At 42.9% G+C, this 17157-nt stretch overlaps 1 long non-coding RNA gene across 1 annotated transcript; it reads right to left on the reverse strand.

Moving 5' to 3' along the window:
* Window positions 1–1192: 1192 nt before the first annotated feature.
* On the reverse strand, window positions 1193–7750 carry LOC139060521 (uncharacterized). Its single transcript, XR_011514897.1, has 3 exons — window positions 7660–7750; window positions 5879–5927; window positions 1193–1306 (listed from the first exon to the last, which is right to left on the reverse strand). It is a non-coding gene; the product is annotated as an uncharacterized lncRNA (long non-coding RNA).
* Window positions 7751–17157: the final 9407 nt, after the last annotated feature.

Below are 17157 nucleotides of genomic sequence, written 5' to 3' on the forward strand. Positions count from 1 at the left end.
TACCCATTAACGCACGCGCCATCAGCGCAATTTTGCGGCAGCGCTACTACATGGCGCTAAGCGTCCAGTGGCAAGCCCGAGAGAGGAACCCAGATGCATACACGGCTCATAGATGACACGTTTCGGCGATGGCAGTACGCTGTGTCACTACATTGCTTCAATGCTAATCGCATTAACTTCGACATCTATCGTGAGGTGGGTACCGTTGGATCTTTTTTTTTGTGTGTGTATAGCGTGCTTCAACTACCTATGCAAAACGGTCAAATTTCTATTTGAGTGCTCTCGAGCTTCAATCCGACTTCATTGTGTTGGAAGGAGACGCATTTGCCGGGAACGAACTTACGAGGAAAATTAAGCCATCTAGAGAAAACGTTCTTGAAGCGTAATTTAGCAAATAAGAAACAAGCACTGAAAACAGACATCCACATTAGACGGCCGCACGTGATTTCCATTTCTTTGGCTTCCGTTTCTTCATCTTATTATGCAAAGACCGTGAAAACAAATATTCCCGAATGGCCGGACGGCAATTTCCTTCATCGATACGAATGAACCTTCTGTGTCCACTTCCTGTTCCTTTTCGCATTCGCATTTCAAGAACCCATTTGGTAAGCTTCTTGATGTGACAAAGTACTCGTATGTTAGAAGGAATGAAATAAACCCCGCGACATCGTCAGTATCGTAGACTTGAGAGAGACGACGACGAAGTGTCTACCTAGCGGATGATTGAGTAATTTTTTTAATTTTTTTCAGCCTTATTTTGTTTTTTTGCTTACTAAAAACAAAGATATTAACTTTATATTTAAATATAACATGCCCTGAAAATTTCAGTTATTGACTAGTATTTTTATTATCTCATTCTTAGTTTACGAAATTCCCTATAGGAAGCGTAAACTTTTATTTTCAAATGAACAAGATTTGCGTCCGGCGTCTTTTAGTGGGTCTGGGCACCCGCCGCGGACGCGGTTCCGAGACATTGTCTCGAAAATTCCGTATAAGAATTTTGTATTTTTACCTACTGCCGCCTGATTCATAGCAGATCTCCCGTAGTGAATTGAGCCATACTCATAGGCACCAAACCAAATCTTGTATTTTTTGTCGAATTGTATGTTTACCTCTCGGGCGTCGCTTCATTTCTGTCGGCGGTGGCCGTGGACCACCTCTGACGTCTGCCTGGTTCGGCGACGTCAGCGGCGTACGTGTTCAGAAAGCGGACCGGCTCTCACAGCGACTCTGACAGGGAGGACACCCGTATCTACTCACTGAGCTGCGAGGAGCCTTCCGATGGCCACTTGGAACTTGTTGTGAGCTGCAAGGGGAAGAGAGCAAACACCAGAACTTCCTCGTCCTCGAGCACACTGAATGAAATAACTCGACGGAGACCTGTGACCCGCATCACCCTTTTCGTTTCTGCTGTGCCCAAGCGCCACATGAAGTTCCTCAACAGGCAATCTGTTTCGGTGCTGCTGGTGACATTGGTGCCGAATTAAATTACCCACATCAGATTGCCAGAGATAAAACGGGGAATGCGGGAGATGGAAATTAAAGACGATGAGCAAAACGTGAGCAAGGTGAATGCAAGAGCCAACGTTTCGACAAGTGGACTTGTCTTCTTCAAGCGCCTTGAAGAAGACAAGTACACTTGTCGAAACGTGGGCTCCTGCATTCACCTTGTTCACGTTTTGCTCACAACATCAGAGGGACCACACGTAAAAACGCCCTCGAGACTGTTGTCGCACATGCTTCCGCGCTGAATACTTTGCGTAATATCAGCGACCTGGATGGAGCGAAGGTCTATTCCGATAGCCTATGTACTCTGGAGTCGTAACCGGTCTCATCTACAATGAAGATGCCACCATTCCCAACTCCGACTTAGAAGGTCTTGCTAAGCCAGACAGTGAAGCTGCCGCCATCGCGAGTGCTACCAGCCTGGACAACTCACATTGTTTGAAGGTAGCAAATTTCAACATCCTCTGCGACCTCTCATACGGAAGCCACTACAATGTCACAACTGCATGAAGCTGGGCCATGTGAGAAGCATAAGCGAGAATACAACAGTGTGTCCTCACTGCGCTGAAAGCCATTTCGCGAATGAATGCTAAAACCGTCAGAAAGCAGTGCATCAAGAAAGTCAGTGTCCTTACAGGGCATGTCCCATGCCCTACTTCCCAACCTACTTTGCAGCCCAGACCGGTCACGGCTCATAGGAACCCGAATACTGAAAGCAAAATAAGGCTGCGGCTGATGCAGCTTGGCCTAGCTGGTCAAAACCACAACCACTTGCAAATTCGCATTACCCATCAGCAACCTTCAATGCTGAACCTCCCTCCACTAAACCCCCAAGAAGAGAATAAACAAGTGATCGTAATGCTTCAGTCACTAATGAACGCCATTCGTGTGCTTTTTGGCAAGCTAAAAACATCATGAGCTCAGAATTCACTATAAGTATTGCATGATTTAATTCCAGTACTTGGGACCCTTGAGTAGACACCGTGGCTCTTCCATTACACACGTTTTGTACTCGGCCAGACATGCTTCGATATTACAGAGGAACACCGGTGGCTTGCCGTCCCGCATCCCATCCTTCCGTCGATATATTTTCACATATCGGACTGCTATATTCTTTCATAGCGGACTAAACGTACTAACTGCCCTAAAGCTATCAAGCTACGAATCATTTTTTTTCTTCGACTTAAGTGGAACGCATCTAGGTAGTCGTTTACATCCGCAAGGATTTTATACATGCTCGCCCGGAAAAACAACGACATAATAAAAATAATTATGTCTGCCTACGTGTAAGAAAGAACGAACTGTCATTCAAACTCGTTGGCGTCTACAGATACCCGTCAGGACAATTTGAACGCGATAGACTGCGAGACACATTGTTACGGACCAGTCGTCCTTAGATTATAACGGGGGACTTCAACGTGCATCTCTTACTCTGGAATAGCTCGAGAATCAATTCGAGGGAAATGAATCTGGTGTCATTTGCCTCTGATCATAGCCTTACTTGTCATGAATGATGGCTGTACTATGTGCCTGCGAGGCCTCAAGTACACCAGTTCACTGGATTTCACTCTGGTATCACGATGCTTCAGGGCACAAGTTCAGTGGTATTCAGACATGGAAACGCATGGAAGTGACCATATTTCCACTTGCGTGAGACGTGAGGAACGGAGGGTTAAACAGTTGCTCCCCGTCGATAGTACAAAGAATCGAATGGTATAAATTTAAGCTGCACAGGAAAATGCGTTCGAAGGACCTTGACCGAATTTCGGAAGATACTATCACATAGCCAATGAGAAAAGCTATTTGACTCCTAGTGTTGGGGGCGAACCCTCTTCCCATTTCGACATATAACTAGAGTAGATACGTGCCGTTGGACGATGAGCTGATAAGAGACACAGGCCCACGAAGGCATTTTGTGACCCTAAAAGGGCAAGGAGAACAGATGGAAAACCAGCGCCGTTTGGACAAATTGCTGGGCCAAGGTTGGAAGCGATTTTTTGAATCACTGGAGAGTCGTACACCACTGTCACACATCTGGAGGACTGTTCGTGGCTTGCGCTCGTCTCCGCAACATCGACATCCTTTCATACATTCAGTCCTGCATCTCTACCGGAAGCAACTTTAGGCGACAAATTATTTTTGTGTGCAGATTGCTGGCATATGTGTCATGCAGAACGCCGAAGATTGATCTGCATTTTCTGACTCACGTCCCAGAAATGAAAATTCCTTTTACTATGGAAGAGCTTCACGTTCCCTTCAGAGCTTGTCGAAGTTCACCTTCACCAGGGCCCGACGGTATCACCTATGCTGATATAGCCCACCGTGGACAAGAGGCCAGGCAAGAGCTGCTGAATTACTACAACCACTCATGACATTGCGGCATTGTTCCCCAGCAGTGGAAGATAAGTCGGCTTGTACGGCTACCAAAACCAGGAAATTCGCCATTTCACCTGGCGTCATATCACGGTATTGCCTCTGCAAGCTGTGTAAGGAAAGTACCAAGCAGGTTGATCCTTACATGACAAGAATGGCATCTTGAACGCCGTAGTGTACATCCTGAACACTGATCGGCTTTTGGCGACGCAGATCATCAATATACAATGTTACTAACCTCACAGGGTTCTACAAACCGACGCAGGCAGTGTTACGTTCCATCGAATCGACCGGTGCCAGTGATCGATTGTAGGCGGCATGTGATGGACACACACGCGTTCACATAGATAATACATTACTCCGACCCTCTCCTTTCTTCTCATCTCCTAAGCCCCTTACCCCCGCGTAGGGGAGGAAAGCAAACGTGCGTCTGTACGACCTCCCTACGTTCTCTTCCTTCTTTTCCTCTTTCTCCTCTTCCCAAGACTTGAACTGTTAAATGATTTGTGTGAGAAATAAACATCTCGTTATTTTACTTTGATTACCAGCATTCGGCATATATCTAAATTCATTTCTGAATTCTCAGTTGCCTTTCTTAATTGTAATGCCACTCCCTTCTTTTAAGCTTCGGGGACTAAGGTTATGTAAATAAATAAATAAATAAATAAATAAATAAATAAATAAATAAATAAATAAATAAATAAATATGCCATATAACGCGATTCCTCATATAAGGACATCGCGCTTGCAACAATCCTAGAATTAAATCTTATGAATTAGTCTTTTTCGTGAAGCACAAATTAGCTGTGTATATCAGCAAAGGCGTTTAGTCCATAAACTTTGTTTGATTATTTGGTGTACCAGATGTGGATAACATTTATGTACTAGCTGAATACACGCATTTCAAGTATGAGGGAAATCATGATGGCAGTAAATTTCGCACTCGACAGGGTAAAATTATTGCGGCATTTTCCATTAAGTGTGCACAGAAATTATATGGGTCGATAAATTGCGTAAGTCTTGCGCCAATCGCGATTAAGTGTGGGTAACTCGCCCTATAGTTTTTTTTTTGTAGCAAAGCCGCACAATGCAACGAGTGGAAGACACTGGTGTGTTGCCCTATTCGCATTTCTTTGTGTATTTCCCTGTACGATTGTTTTTCATCTTAACAGGAGTGGTATGGCGACGAAATTTAGGTTTCATATGCATAAGCACATAGATGTGCAAGAAGGGCTGCTTTCAGCAGTCAAGGTGTCAGTGCGTTGGCGGACATCGGTGTGAACGGCGGCATTTCTAAATGAGGCAACTGTTCCTGAAATTTTGGCGAAATCGGTTGGGGAACATGAAACTGTGTGCAATACAGCAGTTAGTTATATACCATACAGCGCTAGGCAACAAAGGTAAAAAAAGAATGTAAGGACTAATTGCTTTCTTTTCAGTCAATTCTCTTTCCACATTTAGTATGTTTGTTTACCTTTAAGAGCATTGATGAACATACCAGCCAAACTGCTACTTGTTTTTCTCAATCTGGCTTTCAAAAAGAACGATTCTTCACTTAACGTCGGATCAAACCAGTCTATTTCGTCCTGCGACAAATTATGTTAGACTAGACATATAAGTCGAAGTTACAAATTAAAATGAAATGAACTTCGAACTTAATAAAGAGAAACTTAAGGTGGTGGGATTATCCTGCGAGCACTTTCTGTCGAGTTCATATACTCTCGCAAAGTTGTCCAATCTCCGTTCAGTGTACTGTCGGTCATGTTGCGTCTTCTAAACAACTGATTCACTGGCTCAACGAAACTGCACAGGTTAATTTTCGATGGCGAGCACTAAGAAATGAAAGCTATATTTACGCCACTGAGGATCGAAAACGGCAGGTTGGGCATGCCGTCCTATACACGGTGGTCGCGCCTTCAACAATGTGATCCTCTTTGGCAACGCTCTGCTCGCTGTAATGCAGCGGAACCACAATGAGGATGAATAGGGTCCAACTTACTCTCACACCGAAGTTCATGGTTCGTTCTCTGGCCACCACTGGAATGGAACTGGCAAAAAAAAAACGGTACAAGAGTAGCTGCTTCGGCTGCTTAATGAAGCAGTCTTTCGTCAGGAAAAAGCCTTACTTAGCGCACAATTCATGCGGAAGGATAGAATACGACGAGTCCAGTTGTCGCCTTATTTCCTTCCGTATGAATTGTGCGCTAAATGAGGTGCTTCCTCGACGGTAGAATGAAAAAAAAAAGACCCGTGAACCTATCTATACGCTGTGACTGAAGTGGATATATATAGCACAGTAGAAGCTACTCTGAGCTTCACGAAACTGCCCTCGTAACGGCCAGCTATAGCAGAAAACTGTACGACAATATAAAAAAATAATCATAGCGACAACCATCAGACACACGAAAGTGAAGTTGTAGCGATGACCACGACTCAATCGAAACAATGCCGTCATCATGCTGATAGGCCATCCAAAATCACTGCCGTCCCAATCTTGCTCCCAGAAATCGCGCCATAATATTGTTATAGTATACTATTATTATGTTATTATAGTATTACACTATTATAGCGCAGTAACCCCCCGTATTACAATATGAACTTCCACCATCTAGCCCAACTTGCCGCTCTACCCCCTATACCTCCCTTGGGACGCTCGGCCACATGCCGATACTCGCCGATACACGGCGGCAGCGCGGCTTCCACCACTGACAGATGCCGGATGTCTAACTGGGAATAACTCACAAACAAAACAGTCCCTTCATGACGTACTGGTGAGGCCAGAAATTAGAGGGAGAGGGAGCGTGGTCGTGAGGAAGACGGTTTCCGCGGAAGTCCTCCTTTCCCACTTCACACGCAAGCGGGATGTGTTCGTGCTCTCTTGCAAGCCCCATGTAGGCCCGCTGGCCATGGGGCGGCATTGGCCAAATCGCGCAGCAGGGCCCGCTTAAGTGTGCCGTGTTTATGAAGCGCTTTTTTTCTGCGACGTTTACCTTGCAAGCTACCATCCATCGTTCAAAGCACCGAGACATCGCTCGTACATGCACAGCAGCGCCAAGCAATTACGATGAGAAATATTTGTATAGCAAAGCACCGTTAAAACCTTACATCTCATCGTTTCGTTAAAATTGCCGGTTTGAAATTCCAAACGTGTTGTTAAGTTTAGGGCTACAGTTCAACTAGTCCGTGGATATAGAGGGGGTTTGCATAAAGAAACATAACTTCCTGGCACCACCGTTCGTTAATTTTGCTTGTATGTCGGGAAGTGGCTCAACTAAAGCTGGCCGATTTATCAGCCAGTCAAAATACATCAAAAGCTGGACGTTTTTGTTCCTATTCACACATTTCGCACTGGAAAATGACTGACCTCCACGCAGTGCGAAATTGTCAATCTGCAGAATAATTAAGAGAAAATAGACAGTTTAAACCTTCTTCTGCACGATCAGGGGTTCATCAAAATGCAAGAAGGATTAACGTGCGTGCATCGTTTCGTCATCATTGCTCTTGAAATTTCATAACTACCATGGCTTTGCGTGTCTCTTCTTTAACTTCAGCCGTGTCTGTTTATGTCGACAAAGCAAAGAGTGAACAAAAGGTGTAGCCTGATAAGTACGCATTCAAGCCCTTCATTACAAGAATTTCAATGGCAGCAGATGGGCTTCCGTCATGACGAATGAGTCGAGCAACACTGTTCTTATGTCAGTCCACTCAGGCTTGCACAGAACTGGTTTACTCATTCAAAATGAATACCTACTAAGAAAATAGTGAAATATTTGTGCTTACCCGTTGTTGTTAGGAGACCTGAAAAACTTCGCAGAACTGGAACTTCCGCAGTCAGAACAGCACAGAGCCGCACAAGACATGTGATGCCTCGATTTAGCCACCTTTGTCTAATGCTTCGTAGAGCTGGTTTTCCGCGTCCTCCGTTCCTTGCACGCCTGATCACGCTTCTATGTCTTATCTTTCCCATCTTCATGCTTGGCGCGACAAGCGTAGCTGATGACCGAGCGCGATCCGGCTGGTTATATCGCTGACCGAGTGGCAAGTGTGAGCGGAAGGAAGCTGGACGGGCACACGTAGTCAACCACTTCCTGTACTTCGCCCGATTTAGAATTCGCAGAAAGACAACAGAATGTAGCTATACATGAAGAAGGGTTGTTTGCCGGTCATTCAAATTTCTTTATTTCTAAATACGTTGTGAATGACAAGGCATGCGAACATCCACATCTACTTTGTTCGACGAAATCATAGGGCGTTCGGCGCGCTTGTTCCTTGAAACCGAAATTAGCACTCGCCTTCTAGGGGTTGCTCATAGCATCGACTATAAGACTGTACTGTACAATACAATGGAAACAACAGTCATAGCCTAAATTAATAATTAGTATGCCGTTTAGTGAATGCTTCGCTTCTACAATGATACCTACATGTGCGTTGGACCTGCATACTTTCTTGTTTTTTTCACTTACGAAGTACATTATTAACCGTTTTTTCGACACACTATCATCCTTCTGAGTATATAATGAGTCGGTGTTTGCGTTCAATGTGCAGCAGTCCTCGCCTCTTGCTAACAATGCGCAGCAGTACTCGCCCAACAGTATCAGTACGTGTCATTTTCAGCATACTCTGATGCGTGGGCCTTTCCTACGATGTTGTCGCCGCTGAGTGATTTTTAACCCAGCACGCTGCCACAGAGATCGTCAGCAAACACATCTCATTGGGACGACTTGGAATCTGAGTGTTGTATTTCGTCAGAAAAACTACAAGCACATGTCGGTTTGACACGGGCATACCTTTTTTTAACTGTAGCACGAATACATTCCGCGTGAAGGCAAGATGCCAGTCTGAAAACAGCATTAAGCTGCAGTAGCATGCATGATGACTCATCAATCACAAAATAGTAGAATCTCCCCTATATATTTGTTTCTTGAATTGATGAGTCGGCGTTCATGCTACGTGGATGGCTTATTTGAAGGCTTGCTTGTCTCCAATGACACTTTTCATATATATATATATATATATATATATATAGCGGGACATTACCGAGGGTAGTCGGAAAGAAAAGTGTTGTAGTCATAATACAGCAAAAAGTAAATTTTACGAAAGATAGCACAAAAGCAGAAGTTTACGCGAAAAGCAAGAACACAACAGGTAACCAGGCAGATTATTTAACTAGATAGTTTTTCGTGGTGGTTTTAAACAAACAAGTGTCAGAAATATTGGCAACAGAGGGGGGCAAGTAGTTCCAATCGCAGGCTGTCTTCGGTATAAATGAGTAGAAATATGCATTCGTCCGGCAGTATATGCAATGTGTACCTTATGGCGATGATATGTGCGAGGTGATATGAATGATGGCTCAGAAAGAATGTCACTTTTTAGTTGGTGATTATGGCAATAAACTTCATGAAAAAGTAGCAGTCGGGACAGTTTTCGACGAAGGGGAAGACTTGGAAGGTTCGAAGTACTTTTCATTGTAGTTACGCCAACAGTGCGAGTGAAATTAGACAATATAAAACGGGCACTGGGATTCTGTACCGATCCTAATTTATTAGTAAGGCTTTCGAGGCCCGGCTTCCATAGCGAGGCTGCGTATTCTAATCTAGATAGCATTAGGGTTTTGTAAAGTAGTAGGTTTAACGAAGATGGAACCATAGAAAAGTTACGGCGCAAGTAACCTTGCATGCGGTTAGCATTGTTAACCGTATGATCGACGTGAAGTTGAAATGAAAGATTATCAGTTATATGAACCCCTAAATATTTATGCGTCGTTAGTTGTTCAAGAGCCTCAAATATGGTACACACTATGATTCACGTTAGCAGACCTGTGTGAAATGTGCATAAATTTACATTTGTTAGAATTCAGTTTCATCAGCCAAGTGTTAGACCAACTATATACATTATCTAAGTCACATTGTAGTATGGACGGGTCTGAAACGGAAGAGATTACTCGATAAATAAAAGTCATCTACAAAAAATCTGATTGTGGAGTTAATAGTGTCTGGTAGACGATTAATATATATTAGGAACAATAACGGCCCCAGTACCGAACCTTGAGGCACACCTGAGGTAACAGAACATGGTGAAAGAAAATTATGGGGTTGTACGTGCCAAAACCACTTTTTGATTATGAGGCACGCTGTAGTGAAGGAATCCGGAAATTTCATCCACCTGGGGTTCGTTAACGTGCACCTAAATCTAAGTACACGGGTGCTTTCGCTATTCGCCCCCATCGAAATGCGGCCGCCATGGCCGGGATTCGATCCCGCAACCTCGTGCTCAGCAGCCCAACACCATAGCCACTGAGCAACCACAGCGGGTAGCAGAACATCGTGAAGAATCAGTGCTATTAGCAGTGACGAATTGAGGTCTGTTACGCAAAAAAAAACTCTCGATCAATGAAAGAATATTAGGGTAAATGCTCAGTTTGCTGAGCTTTAAACAAAGTAGTTGGTGGTTAACAAGCTCAAATGCTTTCCGGAAATGTAAGAATGTGCATTCAATGAATAATCCCTTGTGTAATGCGTCAAATAAGTCATGGGTGAAGGAGATGAGCTGCCAGTCACCTGAAAATGATTTGCGGAAATCATGCTGCTCAGGGAAAAAAAACCGGCTGATATTCAAAATAATTTCCCAAATTACGATAATGATGTGTTCAAATATTTTACGTGGGATGCTTGTTAACGATAACGGTCTGTAGTTGACGGTGCAATGAGTAGCTCCAGATATCAATTACTGGCACAACCGTGCGCACCTTCCAGTCCATAGAGTTTCTAAAAATACCCTAGAGGGAAATGTGGCGCTAGTGTCTACGGGGGTTCTCATGAGCGTCGCCTCAACCTACATGGGAATGATGGGAAGTACAGGCTTCGGATTGACTTCGGTCTTTAGACTAGTGGCGTTTGCTTCTGGCGCAGTAAACAACGCTATACTCAAATATTATCACGTAAAATCTAATTTTATTTTTGCAGTATGTTATATTATGCACAACACGCTACATAAACTTTGCATGACTTTGAGATGGAAGCATGGTTTACTGTGGTTTGTCAGCAGGACACACCAGGGTATGCATACTTGTGCGATTCTGTTCCCAATTTAACGCCAAAGAATAATTATTTAGTCATTTTGGAAACAGCAAAACAACCGTGCATGTACTTATATAAAAATACTCATCAAGTATTTCTGGAAATAAAAATGTTGTATTGTGACAAAGCGTTGCGCCCTTGAGAGGAATGCTACAAGTGTCGTCTGCTACGACGCCTGCTCGCTGCAAACGCGAGACTTTTCTCGCAGACGACAGGCACTTGCGAACTCTCTTGCTCTTTCGAAAAGGTTGCGTCGGCTGTCACGATTGCTGAACGTCTTCAAGTACTTTTAAGCACATCTGCTGCAGTGCTAGCTAGGACGCTAGTGGCCTCCTACGAGTATGCTTCATCATATTTTATATTGGCGTACCGCTTCCGAAGCGTTACAGCGTGGCTTTGCGGGTACCCATTGTGCGACACTAGACTACAGCTCGGAAGCAGCTATCTTTCCTACCACAAGTAAGTTTGTGTTCTCAAAGTCCTAAAACACGCATGTCAATGAGCACATAAACGAGCACATAATGAAGCCCTCAATAAAATTTGATTTTCAAGCCACTAGAAGTACAACTGTATATGTCTTGTATCAGTAGTGCCTTCTTTGTCCTATTCTGAAGTTTCATAAAGAACGTAACGCTACAGTGTCAACCTAACACACTTAACCAACCAAGGTCCAAACGCTCAAAACATGTTCTTTCAACGTTTATGATGCCGCCGCTTTCTCGTCACGGCTTCGACGCCACACCGCGACACAAGCATCGTCCCAGTCGCTGTCCCAGCGCGCTATCGCCACTCCGAGCAACATAACAAAGGCAGAGAGCTTTGCGTTGCACTGTCCCACTGCAGGTTATAGCAATTGCGCTTGGAGCGAAACCAAAACTGCCAAAAAAATACTTGTAGACTAGTTCGCCAGTCAATAGAATGCCAATCCGAAGCCTGTACTTCCCATCATTCCCATGATGGTTGAACGATCGCAGCGCCAGATTTGCCTCTAGGTATACTAATATGAAACTCTATGTTCCAGTCTCTGCGCAACTGTTCCGAGTGCATCGACTGTGCAGACAGATCTCACAACGGAAGAACAAACACTTTCTTTTAATTTGGAATTGATGTCGTCAATTCCTGAAAACGAGGAAACCTATAGATTACTAATTAAACTTTGTGCACCGAGACTGTTAAATACAATTGGGCCCATTAAAGGTTTCTGCACCGGGCGAAAACAGGGGATGGGAACAGATAATTGCTGCAGAAAAGCTTAAGAAAAGGCATCAATAAGCATTTGAGGACGCCGTGATGAAGGAATGGGCGCGCCGCTGCGGTCGTTAAGAGCTAATCTTTTAAGCTTGGGACCAGCAGTGATGTTCGAAAAATTTTTGGAGTTGTTAATCAACAATCACGGAAGTGTGCTGCGGTAAAATACATGCTTGACGTCTTTCAAGGCTTTCTTATATCCTGAATCGATGGCTTCAAATGCATCCCAGCGATAAGGCCAACCCCTTGTTTTGGCTCTACGAAAAATTCGTTTCTCATTATTTAAAAGACGTTTTAATGCCGCAGTGAACCACGGAGAACGATGCTTGCCTGATATGACGCGTAAAGGTGTGCATCTATGCACAAGATGATGAAATTTTTCTTTAAAAATCCACCAATTCGTTTCCACAGTACGGTTAGCAAAGTTTAGCATGTGCTCAGCTAAAAAAACTCCCTAGTTCTGCATTTATCGAGGAAGAATCTGCTTTCGAGTAATCTCTGATATATTTGGGATCAGCTGGCATACGTCTATTAGTAGTTTTAAGCTCGAACTAGACGAAGGAGTGGTCGCTGAGGCCCGGCAGAAATGTCATTGAATTAACTAGATCGGGAGACCTAGTTAGAACAAGATCCAGGGTATTAGCGCAAGTAGCGCCTGGGTAATTAGCTGAGAGAAGCTGAAGTATGCGCCCAGATTTATGAAGAAAATCGTGGCAGATGACGAATCCAGAGTGGAGGGTAATGCAGCAGACCAACTTTTATTTGGCAGGTTGAAGTCACCAACTAACAACAATGGCGACGAAGGAAATGTTACCGAAATTCGGTTTAGTACGCCATGAAGATGGTTACACAAGGACGATCGGGCATTCGGAGGATATATATATATATATATATATATATATATATATATATATATATATATATATATATATATATATATATATATATATATATATATATATATATTTATATATATATATATATATATATATTCCTTGACTGGGCATGGCAGCATCGACAGAATGCGGAGCACTAATCCGTTTGTCTTCCTTGTGCAGCTGTGTGGCCTTCTTGGGTGTTTCAACGTTGGCTGTCCGGACATCAGCGTGCTGAACCTCTCTGCGCATGTCCATCCTTCAACGCATCAAGACATCGATCAAGAAATACGCCCACCAGCATTGGAATCTTGGCATCCGTATCATCATTCTTCGGCAACACGTTCTGATTGCCAGGAACCTGGACTGCAGGGGGCATCACAGTGCACTCAAGCTATAAATGGGATTCATGCTCGTTTTGCAACCACTGGGCATGGCAGCATCGACAGAATGCGGAGCACTAATCCGTTTGTCTTCCTTGTGCAGGTGAGCAAAAAGTATGGAAAATGTTTTCGTTCTAATGACCTATTCCTGTTGGTGCTGCCGTGCCCTCGGCTTTGTTGCTTGCTACAGGTTTTCACATTGTGTCTGAGGAAATTGTTATTGTTAGCCGGAGACATTGAATCGAACCCAGGCCCTGACATGACCCGAATTTTACAACAACTTAATGATATTGCAGTCGACATAAAAGATATGAAAGAGAACAGATTACTGAACATAGAGAACAAATTAGATGCCCTGTCCAGGCTTGAGAGCCGAGTAACGTCCTGCCAAGAACAGGTTAGTTGTATGAGTACAACGATTGAAAGGCTTGAAGCAAGGCTTGAGCATCTTGAAAATTATAGTAGGAGGTCAAATCTGATCATATATGGCATCCCAGAAACTGAAGAGGAAACAAATGAATCGCTTGAAGAAACCGTAAACAAAGATATTTTTCATGATATTTTAGGACTCGACCCTATCCCTATTGAGCGGATACATAGGTTAGGTAAACCGGCAATTGACAAAACACGTCCTGTAATCCTAAAGCTTTTAGACAGTAGGCATAAAACTGTGATACTCAAGAACGGAAAGAAACTAAAGGGAAAAGATTATTCAATTGGCGAAGACTTTTCAAAGAACGTTCGTGAACTAAGAAAGAAACTATGGGATAGCGCGAAGCCGAACCGAGATAAAAAAGAAAGGGTTTCCTTGGTGTTTGATAAGTTATATATCAATAATATTCCTTACGTTTGGGACTGCGAAAAAAATGATAAAGTGAGGGTTCAAAAAAACGACGGGATCGGCGCAAGTCGGCCCGTGACGCGAAGTTGTACGCAGTTGCGAAACCGCTCACCGATAAAGTGAGTGGTTCATTTACCTCAGCTTCTTTCTTCACTAAGACAGATAGCTTGTCTTGCCATAGTAACACGGGCCAATCTAGTATAAAAAGCTTGAGAATAGTTAACATTAACGCACGCAGCGTTGCAAACAAGAAAGACTCGCTTGAACTTAAACTGCTGGAGTTCGACCCACATATATCAGTCCTGACGGAAACTTGGTTACATGAGGACTTAGCAGATGACCTGGTATTTCCTCCTCATTATAAAGTTGTTCGCAAGGACAGGACCTCAAGGGGTGGTGGCGTAGCCATTCTCTTAAAAGACTCTGTAGAATGCGACCTTGTATATGATGTTCCTGACCTTGAATGCCTTTGCATAAAAATTTCTTGCTGGGGTCATTCTTTCATCCTGTATGGTTGCTACAGGCCACCAGATGCCGCACCCGACTATCTTATTAAGCTACAACATCACCTGTCTCATTTCCAAAATAAGAAAATACTGTTAATAGGTGACTTCAATCTGCCAGATGTGTGCTGGTACCGCTTACAAGGCGGTGCTAAGTCTGGGAGCAATGCAGACGTTCTGTTTGATGTCATGCTTACTCATGATTTAGCTCAAATTGTAAATCAACCTACTCGTGTACAAGGTTCATCTTCCTCTATACTAGACTTAGTTTTTGCTAGCCGTCAATATTCTAAGCATACTGTATCGGTCGAAACAGGCATTTCAGACCATCACCTCGTAAGCGTATCGATAGATTTAGTTAAGTCCCCTTACCACAACAAAAAAGCCAGTCACGTACGTTGTTTCAAGGATTATTCTAGGGCTGATGATGCCGCAGTGATTGATCATATGGAAACTTGTTTATCGAGCTTCAATGATAATGACGATGTCTGCAAGCTGTGGGAGCGATTCGTCGAAATGTGCCAATATTGTCTAAATGCCTTTGTTCCGAATAAACGCAAAAAAGTTCACAAACGCACACCTTGGATGACGCGAAAGATTATTCAACTGAAGCGAAAACTAAAAAGATCTAAGAAAAAAAACCACCAGTTAAGTCAGATTGAAACGCTTAAAAATAATCTTGAACGTGCGGTTCGTGAGTCAAAAGACTTCTACTTTAACACAACATTACCCAGTTTTGTTAAAAATGACCCAAGTAAATTTTGGAACTTCCTGAGTGACAGCAAGAAACATATCTCAAAAATAACAGCGGAGGGAGATACTTTGACTGATCCGATTGACATTGCACGCCATTTTAATTATTTTTTTCACAGCGTATTCTCTGAAGAAGGTGTACAAACTGTACAAAGCGCATCAAATTTTCCTGTATCGGAGGTTGACTTTGTTAGCCTCCCTGGTGTATTTGCTTTGCTTTTAGAACTGAAACCTAAAACTTCTTCTGGTCCTGATAATTTACCCAATGTATTTTTGCGACGCTATGCCGAAATAATTGCGAAGTTTCTTTTTGTGTTGTTTAAAAAATCTCTGCTGTCATCAAAACTTCCGGTTGAATGGAAGACTGCTCGAGTTGTTCCCATCTTTAAAAAAGGTGACTGCACATTACTACAAAATTACCGTCCTATTTCTTTAACTTCCGCATGCTGTAAAATGCTCGAACATATTATTGCTAAACATATTAACAAATTTCTTGAAGAACACTCCATATTAAGCGACTTTCAGCATGGGTTTAGAAAGGGCTATTCTACAATAACACAATTAGTTACAATAGTACACACCTTTGCTAAAACACTGGATATGAATGGTCAAATAGACACCATATTTATGGATTTCAGCAAAGCATTTGATAAAGTTCACCACGAAAAACTGATTCAAAAACTAAAAAACATTAATCTTCCAGACATTTTAATATCGTGGATTCAAGATTACCTCACGAATAGAGTGCAATTTGTTTCAGTCGATGGGTGCAGCTCCAGTTGTCTCCCAGTCACCTCTGGGGTGCCCCAAGGAAGCGTCTTGGGGCCTTTGCTTTTTCAGATTTACATAAATGATATTGTTAATGTGGTTACTCCAGGAACTCATATTCGCTTGTTTGCTGATGATTGTGTCGTTTTCCGTCAAATTACGTGTACTAACGATCAAAACGAACTTGACCAGTGTCTTCGAAATGTTCTTGATTGGTGCAGCGAGTTTTCCATGGTTCTTAACACTGAAAAAACAGTTTCGATGCAAATAACACATAAAAAGAACCCAATTAACCACGTGTATACACTCGGATCATCAACACTAAAGCAGGTTAATAGCTACAAATATCTAGGTGTAACAATCACAAGCCGTCTTTCCTGGAACTCACATATAGATAACATATGCTCCTCTGCATTTAAAAAGCTGTGTTTTCTGAGGCATAAACTAAGAAATTCACCTTCTCACATAAAACTTCTAACGTATAACACTTACATCAGGCCAAAGCTCGAGTATGCTTCGGTTGTTTGGGACCCATTCACTAAACTTAACATAGATAAATTAGAAAGGGTTCAAAGAAAAGCTGTTAGGTTTATCTATTCCAAATTTAAAATCACCGACTCCCCCACTGATCTCATGGCGGCTAACAATATTGAAACACTTGAAACGCGAAGAGGAAAATATCGCCTTGAATTTCTTTATTCTTTACTTAACCATAAGTTTGCTTTGGATCCTTCACAGTACATATCCCCTCTAACCACACGTTATACCCGACATCATCACATTCACTCATTGACACCGTATTTTGCGAAAACTGACTGTTTTAAATATTCC

Source organism: Dermacentor albipictus, chromosome 5 (genome assembly GCF_038994185.2).
Source record: "Dermacentor albipictus isolate Rhodes 1998 colony chromosome 5, USDA_Dalb.pri_finalv2, whole genome shotgun sequence".
Classification (NCBI taxonomy): Eukaryota; Metazoa; Arthropoda; class Arachnida; order Ixodida; family Ixodidae; genus Dermacentor; species Dermacentor albipictus.